General features: G+C 51.2%; 1 non-coding gene across 1 annotated transcript; it reads right to left on the reverse strand.

Annotated features, from left to right (window-relative positions):
- Positions 1-9,181: 9,181 nt before the first annotated feature.
- TRNAD-GUC (transfer RNA aspartic acid (anticodon GUC)) lies at positions 9,182-9,253 on the reverse strand. Its single transcript has one exon. It is a non-coding gene; the product is annotated as a tRNA-Asp (tRNA).
- Between the last annotated feature and the right edge of the window lie 4,474 nt (positions 9,254-13,727).

Raw genomic sequence — 13,727 nt, forward strand, 5'->3', positions numbered from 1 at the left:
ATGAGAGTAAGGGTTCACGCGTGTGCCCGGACCGAGGTTAATGATGGGATTAGAGCTAGGGTTAGATGCAGGGAAAGAGTGAGAGTTATAATTAGGGATAAAGCTAACAGGTGATCATTACTCGTCATGTAACATGATACAAAGGGTCAGAAGAGGAACTGATTCAGGGTTACAATTTGGACTTCGCAGACAACAGGAGCACTAAATGGTGCTGAGGGGGACTCAATAAAGTGGACCGGCCGCCTAATGTAAGCAATTGTGCACAAATATTGTACGATGACTAGCGTTGCCGGTGCTTTTTTCTTAAAGAGTCAGTTCTTGGCACCCATTCCCTACTTGACTCAGCCTAATCTTCAAGAATATTTGTCAAGAACTAAAAAAAATCCAGAAAAGGTTTAACCTCCCCGTCAGGGAACCCCGGTCTCCCGCGTGACAGGCGGGGATACTGACCACTATACTAACGAGGAGACGTGAGGGCATGAAATGAACAGCTGCTGATGTCTGCACAGCATCCAGCGACCACCTAGATGGCCTAGGGGGTCTCATTTTCCCCCGTCAAACGGCTTGCCCGATCTAAGGCTAATTTCTTTCTTTTTATCGGCACCAGGCTTAAAACTCAGTTTAAGGCGATAGTTCCGGGCTATGTTTGACTCCAGAGTTGAATCTGTCATCCCGCATTTCCTCAGCAAATCAAGCTACCCATCTCAAGTCTCATGAGCTGAGGACGGCAAAGTCCCTGTGGGCTTAGGACAGTCAAAGAAACCCCTGGGCTGCATGCTAAGCCCCTTTTCGACTTCACTTTCCGAATCCTGCCCTAGCTTGCGATTAGTTTTTTTCTCACTTCTTGCCCCCATCTCCCACCTTGCCTCATGGTCTCCCCTCCTCTGCGCACCTGACAGTTTGCCTGCCCTTCCACTGCCTGTCTCCAGACTTTCCAAGGAGAAAAGGCAAAGCACTAAAGCGGGCCGGGCAACGGGTCAAGTTCCGCTTTCGGCGACTAGCAGGGAGGTAGCGTGGCCGAGCGGTCTAAGGCGCTGGATTAAGGCTCCAGTCTCTTCGGAGGCGTGGGTTCAAATCCCACCGCTGCCACTTTTCCTGGCCTTGCATTTTAAAGAAGAACGTAACGTTGACCTCTTCCTTCATTAGTGCCAGCTCTGTCGCAATGAGCAAGCGGATGGTATGCCACACCCTGCAGGAAAAAGGTTTCGCTTCTGACGTCTTGCTTTTCTGGACATCCAGTCTCAAGTTTCCCATCTGGAACGGCGCTCCCTGCTGCTTTGTGAAGGCTTGCTGCAAGAGCCTTCGAAACCCAGGAGCTCTTGCGTTGAGCTGTGACGCGTCCTGGGAAGACCTCCCGTTGCAGCGGAATGAGCCCCACTTCCAGGGCGTGCTGGTAGCAAATTTCCCACAGCCCACAGGGAGCAAACGATCCCAGGTGTGATGTATCACCAGGAGAGGCTGAGATGAGAGTAAGGGTTCACGCGTGTGCCCGGACCGAGGTTAATGATGGGATTAGAGCTAGGGTTAGATGCAGGGAAAGAGTGAGAGTTATAATTAGGGATAAAGCTAACAGGTGATCATTACTCGTCATGTAACATGATACAAAGGGTCAGAAGAGGAACTGATTCAGGGTTACAATTTGGACTTCGCAGACAACAGGAGCACTAAATGGTGCTGAGGGGGACTCAATAAAGTGGACTGGCCGCCTAATGTAAGCAATTGTGCACAAATATTGTACGATGACTAGCGTTGCCGGTGCTTTTTTCTTAAAGAGTCAGTTCTTGGCACCCATTCCCTACTTGACTCAGCCTAATCTTCAAGAATATTTGTCAAGAACTAAAAAAAATCCAGAAAAGGTTTAACCTCCCCGTCAGGGAACCCCGGTCTCCCGCGTGACAGGCGGGGATACTGACCACTATACTAACGAGGAGACGTGAGGGCATGAAATGAACAGCTGCTGATGTCTGCACAGCATCCAGCGACCACCTAGATGGCCTAGGGGGTCTCATTTTCCCCCGTCAAACGGCTTGCCCGATCTAAGGCTAATTTCTTTCTTTTTATCGGCACCAGGCTTAAAACTCAGTTTAAGGCGATAGTTCCGGGCTATGTTTGACTCCAGAGTTGAATCTGTCATCCCGCATTTCCTCAGCAAATCAAGCTACCCATCTCAAGTCTCATGAGCTGAGGACGGCAAAGTCCCTGTGGGCTTAGGACAGTCAAAGAAACCCCTGGGCTGCATGCTAAGCCCCTTTTCGGCTTCACTTTCCGAATCCTGCCCTAGCTTGCGATTAGTTTTTTTCTCACTTCTTGCCCCCAACTCCCACCTTGCCTCATGGTCTCCCCTCCTCTGCGCACCTGACAGTTTGCCTGCCCTTCCACTGCCTGTCTCCAGACTTTCCAAGGAGAAAAGGCAAAGCACTAAAGCGGGCCGGGCAACGGGTCAAGTTCCGCTTTCGGCGACTAGCAGGGAGGTAGCGTGGCCGAGCGGTCTAAGGTGCTGGATTAAGGCTCCAGTCTCTTCGGAGGCGTGGGTTCAAATCCCACCGCTGCCACTTTTCCTGGCCTTGCATTTTAAAGAAGAACGTAACGTTGACCTCTTCCTTCATTAGTGCCAGCTCTGTCGCAATGAGCAAGCGGATGGTATGCCACACCCTGCAGGAAAAAGGTTTCGCTTCTGACGTCTTGCTTTTCTGGACATCCAGTCTCAAGTTTCCCATCTGGAACGGCGCTCCCTGCTGCTTTGTGAAGGCTTGCTGCAAGAGCCTTCGAAACCCAGGAGCTCTTGCGTTGAGCTGTGACGCGTCCTGGGAAGACCTCCCGTTGCAGCGGAATGAGCCCCACTTCCAGGGCGTGCTGGTAGCAAATTTCCCACAGCCCACAGGGAGCAAACGATCCCAGGTGTGATGTATCACCAGGAGAGGCTGAGATGAGAGTAAGGGTTCACGCGTGTGCCCGGACCGAGGTTAATGATGGGATTAGAGCTAGGGTTAGATGCAGGGAAAGAGTGAGAGTTATAATTAGGGATAAAGCTAACAGGTGATCATTACTCGTCATGTAACATGATACAAAGGGTCAGAAGAGGAACTGATTCAGGGTTACAATTTGGACTTCGCAGACAACAGGAGCACTAAATGGTGCTGAGGGGGACTCAATAAAGTGGACCGGCCGCCTAATGTAAGCAATTGTGCACAAATATTGTACGATGACTAGCGTTGCCGGTGCTTTTTTCTTAAAGAGTCAGTTCTTGGCACCCATTCCCTACTTGACTCAGCCTAATCTTCAAGAATATTTGTCAAGAACTAAAAAAAATCCAGAAAAGGTTTAACCTCCCCGTCGGGGAATTGAACCCCGGTCTCCCGCGTGACAGGTGGGGATACTGACCACTATACTAACGAGGAGACGTGAGGGCATGAAATGAACAGCTGCTGATGTCTGCACAGCATCCAGCGACCACCTAGATGGCCTAGGGGGTCTCATTTTCCCCCGTCAAACGGCTTGCCCGATCTAAGGCTAATTTCTTTCTTTTTATCGGCACCAGGCTTAAAACTCAGTTTAAGGCGATAGTTCCGGGCTATGTTTGACTCCAGAGTTGAATCTGTCATCCCGCATTTCCTCAGCAAATCAAGCTACCCATCTCAAGTCTCATGAGCTGAGGACGGCAAAGTCCCTGTGGGCTTAGGACAGTCAAAGAAACCCCTGGGCTGCATGCTAAGCCCCTTTTCGGCTTCACTTTCCGAATCCTGCCCTAGCTTGCGATTAGTTTTTTTCTCACTTCTTGCCCCCATCTCCCACCTTGCCTCATGGTCTCCCCTCCTCTGCGCACCTGACAGTTTGCCTGCCCTTCCACTGCCTGTCTCCAGACTTTCCAAGGAGAAAAGGCAAAGCACTAAAGCGGGCCGGGCAACGGGTCAAGTTCCGCTTTCGGCGACTAGCAGGGAGGTAGCGTGGCCGAGCGGTCTAAGGCGCTGGATTAAGGCTCCAGTCTCTTCGGAGGCGTGGGTTCAAATCCCACCGCTGCCACTTTTCCTGGCCTTGCATTTTAAAGAAGAACGTAACGTTGACCTCTTCCTTCATTAGTGCCACCTCTGTCGCAATGAGCAAGCGGATGGTATGCCACACCCTGCAGGAAAAAGGTTTCGCTTCTGACGTCTTGCTTTTCTGGACATCCAGTCTCAAGTTTCCCATCTGGAACGGCGCTCCCTGCTGCTTTGTGAAGGCTTGCTGCAAGAGCCTTCGAAACCCAGGAGCTCTTGCGTTGAGCTGTGACGCGTCCTGGGAAGACCTCCCGTTGCAGCGGAATGAGCCCCACTTCCAGGGCGTGCTGGTAGCAAATTTCCCACAGCCCACAGGGAGCAAACGATCCCAGGTGTGATGTATCACCAGGAGAGGCTGAGATGAGAGTAAGGGTTCACGCGTGTGCCCGGACCGAGGTTAATGATGGGATTAGAGCTAGGGTTAGATGCAGGGAAAGAGTGAGAGTTATAATTAGGGATAAAGCTAACAGGTGATCATTACTCGTCATGTAACATGATACAAAGGGTCAGAAGAGGAACTGATTCAGGGTTACAATTTGGACTTCGCAGACAACAGGAGCACTAAATGGTGCTGAGGGGGACTCAATAAAGTGGACCGGCCGCCTAATGTAAGCAATTGTGCACAAATATTGTACGATGACTAGCGTTGCCGGTGCTTTTTTCTTAAAGAGTCAGTTCTTGGCACCCATTCCCTACTTGACTCAGCCTAATCTTCAAGAATATTTGTCAAGAACTAAAAAAAATCCAGAAAAGGTTTAACCTCCCCGTCGGGGAATTGAACCTCGGTCTCCCGCGTGACAGGCCGGGATACTGACCACTATACTAACGAGGAGACGTGAGGGCACGAAATGAACAGCTGCTGATGTCTGCACAGCATCCAGCGACCACCTAGATGGCCTAGGGGGTCTCATTTTCCCCCGTCAAACGGCTTGCCCGATCTAAGGCTAATTTCTTTCTTTTTATCGGCACCAGGCTTAAAACTCAGTTTAAGGCGATAGTTCCGGGCTATGTTTGACTCCAGAGTTGAATCTGTCATCCCGCATTTCCTCAGCAAATCAAGCTACCCATCTCAAGTCTCATGAGCTGAGGACGGCAAAGTCCCTGTGGGCTTAGGACAGTCAAAGAAACCCCTGGGCTGCATGCTAAGCCCCTTTTCGGCTTCACTTTCCGAATCCTGCCCTAGCTTGCGATTAGTTTTTTCCTCACTTCTTGCCCCCATCTCCCACCTTGCCTCATGGTCTCCCCTCCTCTGCGCACCTGACAGTTTGCCTGCCCTTCCACTGCCTGTCTCCAGACTTTCCAAGGAGAAAAGGCAAAGCACTAAAGCGGGCCGGGCAACGGGTCAAGTTCCGCTTTCGGCGACTAGCAGGGAGGTAGCGTGGCCGAGCGGTCTAAGGCGCTGGATTAAGGCTCCAGTCTCTTCGGAGGCGTGGGTTCAAATCCCACCGCTGCCACTTTTCCTGGCCTTGCATTTTAAAGAAGAACGTAACGTTGACCTCTTCCTTCATTAGTGCCACCTCTGTCGCAATGAGCAAGCGGATGGTATGCCACACCCTGCAGGAAAAAGGTTTCGCTTCTGACGTCTTGCTTTTCTGGACATCCAGTCTCAAGTTTCCCATCTGGAACGGCGCTCCCTGCTGCTTTGTGAAGGCTTGCTGCAAGAGCCTTCGAAACCCAGGAGCTCTTGCGTTGAGCTGTGACGCGTCCTGGGAAGACCTCCCGTTGCAGCGGAATGAGCCCCACTTCCAGGGCGTGCTGGTAGCAAATTTCCCACAGCCCACAGGGAGCAAACGATCCCAGGTGTGATGTATCACCAGGAGAGGCTGAGATGAGAGTAAGGGTTCACGCGTGTGCCCGGACCGAGGTTAATGATGGGATTAGAGCTAGGGTTAGATGCAGGGAAAGAGTGAGAGTTATAATTAGGGATAAATCTAACAGGTGATCATTACTCGTCATGTAACATGATACAAAGGGTCAGAAGAGGAACTGATTCAGGGTTACAATTTGGACTTCGCAGACAACAGGAGCACTAAATGGTGCTGAGGGGGACTCAATAAAGTGGACCGGCCGCCTAATGTAAGCAATTGTGCACAAATATTGTACGATGACTAGCGTTGCCGGTGCTTTTTTCTTAAAGAGTCAGTTCTTGGCACCCATTCCCTACTTGACTCAGCCTAATCTTCAAGAATATTTGTCAAGAACTAAAAAAAATCCAGAAAAGGTTTAACCTCCCCGTCGGGGAATTGAACCCCGGTCACGCGGGATACTGACCACTATACTAACGAGGAGACGTGAGGGCATGAAATGAACAGCTGCTGATGTCTGCACAGCATCCAGCGACCACCTAGATGGCCTAGGGGGTCTCATTTTCCCCCGTCAAACGGCTTGCCCGATCTAAGGCTAATTTCTTTCTTTTTATCGGCACCAGGCTTAAAACTCAGTTTAAGGCGATAGTTCCGGGCTATGTTTGACTCCAGAGTTGAATCTGTCATCCCGCATTTCCTCAGCAAATCAAGCTACCCATCTCAAGTCTCATGAGCTGAGGACGGCAAAGTCCCTGTGGGCTTAGGACAGTCAAAGAAACCCCTGGGCTGCATGCTAAGCCCCTTTTCGGCTTCACTTTCCGAATCCTGCCCTAGCTTGCGATTAGTTTTTTCCTCACTTCTTGCCCCCATCTCCCACCTTGCCTCATGGTCTCCCCTCCTCTGCGCACCTGACAGTTTGCCTGCCCTTCCACTGCCTGTCTCCAGACTTTCCAAGGAGAAAAGGCAAAGCACTAAAGCGGGCCGGGCAACGGGTCAAGTTCCGCTTTCGGCGACTAGCAGGGAGGTAGCGTGGCCGAGCGGTCTAAGGCGCTGGATTAAGGCTCCAGTCTCTTCGGAGGCGTGGGTTCAAATCCCACCGCTGCCACTTTTCCTGGCCTTGCATTTTAAAGAAGAACGTAACGTTGACCTCTTCCTTCATTAGTGCCACCTCTGTCGCAATGAGCAAGCGGATGGTATGCCACACCCTGCAGGAAAAAGGTTTCGCTTCTGACGTCTTGCTTTTCTGGACATCCAGTCTCAAGTTTCCCATCTGGAACGGCGCTCCCTGCTGCTTTGTGAAGACTTGCTGCAAGAGCCTTCGAAACCCAGGAGCTCTTGCGTTGAGCTGTGACGCGTCCTGGGAAGACCTCCCGTTGCAGCGGAATGAGCCCCACTTCCAGGGCGTGCTGGTAGCAAATTTCCCACAGCCCACAGGGAGCAAACGATCCCAGGTGTGATGTATCACCAGGAGAGGCTGAGATGAGAGTAAGGGTTCACGCGTGTGCCCGGACCGAGGTTAATGATGGGATTAGAGCTAGGGTTAGATGCAGGGAAAGAGTGAGAGTTATAATTAGGGATAAAGCTAACAGGTGATCATTACTCGTCATGTAACATGATACAAAGGGTCAGAAGAGGAACTGATTCAGGGTTACAATTTGGACTTCGCAGACAACAGGAGCACTAAATGGTGCTGAGGGGGACTCAATAAAGTGGACCGGCCGCCTAATGTAAGCAATTGTGCACAAATATTGTACGATGACTAGCGTTGCCGGTGCTTTTTTCTTAAAGAGTCAGTTCTTGGCACCCATTCCCTACTTGACTCAGCCTAATCTTCAAGAATATTTGTCAAGAACTAAAAAAAATCCAGAAAAGGTTTAACCTCCCCGTCGGGGAACCCCGGTCTCCCGCGTGACAGGCGGGGATACTGACCACTATACTAACGAGGAGACGTGAGGGCATGAAATGAACAGCTGCTGAATTCTGCACAGCATCCAGCGACCACCTAGATGGCCTAGGGGGTCTCATTTTCCCCCGTCAAACGGCTTGCCCGATCTAAGGCTAATTTCTTTCTTTTTATCGGCACCAGGCTTAAAACTCAGTTTAAGGCGATAGTTCCGGGCTATGTTTGACTCCAGAGTTGAATCTGTCATCCCGCATTTCCTCAGCAAATCAAGCTACCCATCTCAAGTCTCATGAGCTGAGGACGGCAAAGTCCCTGTGGGCTTAGGACAGTCAAAGAAACCCCTGGGCTGCATGCTAAGCCCCTTTTCGGCTTCACTTTCCGAATCCTGCCCTAGCTTGCGATTAGTTTTTTTCTCACTTCTTGCCCCCATCTCCCACCTTGCCTCATGGTCTCCCCTCCTCTGCGCACCTGACAGTTTGCCTGCCCTTCCACTGCCTGTCTCCAGACTTTCCAAGGAGAAAAGGCAAAGCACTAAAGCGGGCCGGGCAACGGGTCAAGTTCCGCTTTCGGCGACTAGCAGGGAGGTAGCGTGGCCGAGCGGTCTAAGGCGCTGGATTAAGGCTCCAGTCTCTTCGGAGGCGTGGGTTCAAATCCCACCGCTGCCACTTTTCCTGGCCTTGCATTTTAAAGAAGAACGTAACGTTGACCTCTTCCTTCATTAGTGCCACCTCTGTCGCAATGAGCAAGCGGATGGTATGCCACACCCTGCAGGAAAAAGGTTTCGCTTCTGACGTCTTGCTTTTCTGGACATCCAGTCTCAAGTTTCCCATCTGGAACGGCGCTCCCTGCTGCTTTGTGAAGGCTTGCTGCAAGAGCCTTCGAAACCCAGGAGCTCTTGCGTTGAGCTGTGACGCGTCCTGGGAAGACCTCCCGTTGCAGCGGAATGAGCCCCACTTCCAGGGCGTGCTGGTAGCAAATTTCCCACAGCCCACAGGGAGCAAACGATCCCAGGTGTGATGTATCACCAGGAGAGGCTGAGATGAGAGTAAGGGTTCACGCGTGTGCCCGGACCGAGGTTAATGATGGGATTAGAGCTAGGGTTAGATGCAGGGAAAGAGTGAGAGTTATAATTAGGGATAAAGCTAACAGGTGATCATTACTCGTCATGTAACATGATACAAAGGGTCAGAAGAGGAACTGATTCAGGGTTACAATTTGGACTTCGCAGACAACAGGAGCACTAAATGGTGCTGAGGGGGACTCAATAAAGTGGACCGGCCGCCTAATGTAAGCAATTGTGCACAAATATTGTACGATGACTAGCGTTGCCGGTGCTTTTTTCTTAAAGAGTCAGTTCTTGGCACCCATTCCCTACTTGACTCAGCCTAATCTTCAAGAATATTTGTCAAGAACTAAAAAAAATCCAGAAAAGGTTTAACCTCCCCGTCGGGGAATTGAACCCCGGTCTCCCGCGTGACAGGCGGGGATACTGACCACTATACTAACGAGGAGACGTGAGGGCATGAAATGAACAGCTGCTGATGTCTGCACAGCATCCAGCGACCACCTAGATGGCCTAGGGGGTCTCATTTTCCCCCGTCAAACGGCTTGCCCGATCTAAGGCTAATTTCTTTCTTTTTATCGGCACCAGGCTTAAAACTCAGTTTAAGGCGATAGTTCCGGGCTATGTTTGACTCCAGAGTTGAATCTGTCATCCCGCATTTCCTCAGCAAATCAAGCTACCCATCTCAAGTCTCATGAGCTGAGGACGGCAAAGTCCCTGTGGGCTTAGGACAGTCAAAGAAACCCCTGGGCTGCATGCTAAGCCCCTTTTCGGCTTCACTTTCCGAATCCTGCCCTAGCCTGCGATTAGTTTTTTTCTCACTTCTTGCCCCCATCTCCCACCTTGCCTCATGGTCTCCCCTCCTCTGCGCACCTGACAGTTTGCCTGCCCTTCCACTGCCTGTCTCCAGACTTTCCAAGGAGAAAAGGCAAAGCACTAAAGCGGGCCGGGCAACGGGTCAAGTTCCGCTTTCTGCGACTAGCAGGGAGGTAGCGTGGCCGAGCGGTCTAAGGCGCTGGATTAAGGCTCCAGTCTCTTCGGAGGCGTGGGTTCAAATCCCACCGCTGCCACTTTTCCTGGCCTTGCATTTTAAAGAAGAACGTAACGTTGACCTCTTCCTTCATTAGTGCCACCTCTGTCGCAATGAGCAAGCGGATGGTATGCCACACCCTGCAGGAAAAAGGTTTCGCTTCTGACGTCTTGCTTTTCTGGACATCCAGTCTCAAGTTTCCCATCTGGAACGGCGCTCCCTGCTGCTTTGTGAAGACTTGCTGCAAGAGCCTTCGAAACCCAGGAGCTCTTGCGTTGAGCTGTGACGCGTCCTGGGAAGACCTCCCGTTGCAGCGGAATGAGCCCCACTTCCAGGGCGTGCTGGTAGCAAATTTCCCACAGCCCACAGGGAGCAAACGATCCCAGGTGTGATGTATCACCAGGAGAGGCTGAGATGAGAGTAAGGGTTCACGCGTGTGCCCGGACCGAGGTTAATGATGGGATTAGAGCTAGGGTTAGATGCAGGGAAAGAGTGAGAGTTATAATTAGGGATAAAGCTAACAGGTGATCATTACTCGTCATGTAACATGATACAAAGGGTCAGAAGAGGAACTGATTCAGGGTTACAATTTGGACTTCGCAGACAACAGGAGCACTAAATGGTGCTGAGGGGGACTCAATAAAGTGGACCGGCCGCCTAATGTAAGCAATTGTGCACAAATATTGTACGATGACTAGCGTTGCCGGTGCTTTTTTCTTAAAGAGTCAGTTCTTGGCACCCATTCCCTACTTGACTCAGCCTAATCTTCAAGAATATTTGTCAAGAACTAAAAAAAATCCAGAAAAGGTTTAACCTCCCCGTCGGGGGTCTCCCGCGTGACAGGCGGGGATACTGACCACTATACTAACGAGGAGACGTGAGGGCATGAAATGAACAGCTGCTGATGTCTGCACAGCATCCAGCGACCACCTAGATGGCCTAGGGGGTCTCATTTTCCCCCGTCAAACGGCTTGCCCGATCTAAGGCTAATTTCTTTCTTTTTATCGGCACCAGGCTTAAAACTCAGTTTAAGGCGATAGTTCCGGGCTATGTTTGACTCCAGAGTTGAATCTGTCATCCCGCATTTCCTCAGCAAATCAAGCTACCCATCTCAAGTCTCATGAGCTGAGGACGGCAAAGTCCCTGTGGGCTTAGGACAGTCAAAGAAACCCCTGGGCTGCATGCTAAGCCCCTTTTCGGCTTCACTTTCCGAATCCTGCCCTAGCTTGCGATTAGTTTTTTTCTCACTTCTTGCCCCCAACTCCCACCTTGCCTCATGGTCTCCCCTCCTCTGCGCACCTGACAGTTTGCCTGCCCTTCCACTGCCTGTCTCCAGACTTTCCAAGGAGAAAAGGCAAAGCACTAAAGCGGGCCGGGCAACGGGTCAAGTTCCGCTTTCGGCGACTAGCAGGGAGGTAGCGTGGCCAAGCGGTCTAAGGTGCTGGATTAAGGCTCCAGTCTCTTCGGAGGCGTGGGTTCAAATCCCACCGCTGCCACTTTTCCTGGCCTTGCATTTTAAAGAAGAACGTAACGTTGACCTCTTCCTTCATTAGTGCCAGCTCTGTCGCAATGAGCAAGCGGATGGTATGCCACACCCTGCAGGAAAAAGGTTTCGCTTCTGACGTCTTGCTTTTCTGGACATCCAGTCTCAAGTTTCCCATCTGGAACGGCGCTCCCTGCTGCTTTGTGAAGGCTTGCTGCAAGAGCCTTCGAAACCCAGGAGCTCTTGCGTTGAGCTGTGACGCGTCCTGGGAAGACCTCCCGTTGCAGCGGAATGAGCCCCACTTCCAGGGCGTGCTGGTAGCAAATTTCCCACAGCCCACAGGGAGCAAACGATCCCAGGTGTGATGTATCACCAGGAGAGGCTGAGATGAGAGTAAGGGTTCACGCGTGTGCCCGGACCGAGGTTAATGATGGGATTAGAGCTAGGGTTAGATGCAGGGAAAGAGTGAGAGTTATAATTAGGGATAAAGCTAACAGGTGATCATTACTCGTCATGTAACATGATACAAAGGGTCAGAAGAGGAACTGATTCAGGGTTACAATTTGGACTTCGCAGACAACAGGAGCACTAAATGGTGCTGAGGGGGACTCAATAAAGTGGACCGGCCGCCTAATGTAAGCAATTGTGCACAAATATTGTACGATGACTAGCGTTGCCGGTGCTTTTTTCTTAAAGAGTCAGTTCTTGGCACCCATTCCCTACTTGACTCAGCCTAATCTTCAAGAATATTTGTCAAGAACTAAAAAAAATCCAGAAACGGTTTAACCTCCCCGTCGGGGGTCTCCCGCGTGACAGGCGGGGATACTGACCACTATACTAACGAGGAGACGTGAGGGCATGAAATGAACAGCTGCTGATGTCTGCACAGCATCCAGCGACCACCTAGATGGCCTAGGGGGTCTCATTTTCCCCCGTCAAACGGCTTGCCCGATCTAAGGCTAATTTCTTTCTTTTTATCGGCACCAGGCTTAAAACTCAGTTTAAGGCGATAGTTCCGGGCTATGTTTGACTCCAGAGTTGAATCTGTCATCCCGCATTTCCTCAGCAAATCAAGCTACCCATCTCAAGTCTCATGAGCTGAGGACGGCAAAGTCCCTGTGGGCTTAGGACAGTCAAAGAAACCCCTGGGCTGCATGCTAAGCCCCTTTTCGGCTTCACTTTCCGAATCCTGCCCTAGCTTGCGATTAGTTTTTTTCTCACTTCTTGCCCCCATCTCCCACCTTGCCTCATGGTCTCCCCTCCTCTGCGCACCTGACAGTTTGCCTGCCCTTCCACTGCCTGTCTCCAGACTTTCCAAGGAGAAAAGGCAAAGCACTAAAGCGGGCCGGGCAACGGGTCAAGTTCCGCTTTCGGCGACTAGCAGGGAGGTAGCGTGGCCGAGCGGTCTAAGGCGCTGGATTAAGGCTCCAGTCTCTTCGGAGGCGTGGGTTCAAATCCCACCGCTGCCACTTTTCCTGGCCTTGCATTTTAAAGAAGAACGTAACGTTGACCTCTTCCTTCATTAGTGCCACCTCTGTCGCAATGAGCAAGCGGATGGTATGCCACACCCTGCAGGAAAAAGGTTTCGCTTCTGACGTCTTGCTTTTCTGGACATCCAGTCTCAAGTTTCCCATCTGGAACGGCGCTCCCTGCTGCTTTGTGAAGGCTTGCTGCAAGAGCCTTCGAAACCCAGGAGCTCTTGCGTTGAGCTGTGACGCGTCCTGGGAAGACCTCCCGTTGCAGCGGAATGAGCCCCACTTCCAGGGCGTGCTGGTAGCAAATTTCCCACAGCCCACAGGGAGCAAACGATCCCAGGTGTGATGTATCACCAGGAGAGGCTGAGATGAGAGTAAGGGTTCACGCGTGTGCCCGGACCGAGGTTAATGATGGGATTAGAGCTAGGGTTAGATGCAGGGAAAGAGTGAGAGTTATAATTAGGGATAAAGCTAACAGGTGATCATTACTCGTCATGTAACATGATACAAAGGGTCAGAAGAGGAACTGATTCAGGGTTACAATTTGGACTTCGCAGACAACAGGAGCACTAAATGGTGCTGAGGGGGACTCAATAAAGTGGACCGGCCGCCTAATGTAAGCAATTGTGCACAAATATTGTACGATGACTAGCGTTGCCGGTGCTTTTTTCTTAAAGAGTCAGTTCTTGGCACCCATTCCCTACTTGACTCAGCCTAATCTTCAAGAATATTTGTCAAGAACTAAAAAAAATCCAGAAAAGGTTTAACCTCCCCGTCGGGGAATTGAACCCCGGTCTCCCGAACCCCGGTCTCCCGCGTGACAGGCGGGGATACTGACCACTATACTAACGAGGAGACGTGAGGGCATGAAATGAACAGCTGCTGATGTCTGCACAGCATCCAGCGACCACCTAGATGGCCTAGGGGGTCTCAT

Source organism: Ambystoma mexicanum, unplaced genomic scaffold, assembly GCF_040938575.1.
Source record: "Ambystoma mexicanum isolate Mex_15411 unplaced genomic scaffold, UKY_AmexF1_1 Mex_scaf20, whole genome shotgun sequence".
Classification (NCBI taxonomy): Eukaryota; Metazoa; Chordata; class Amphibia; order Caudata; family Ambystomatidae; genus Ambystoma; species Ambystoma mexicanum.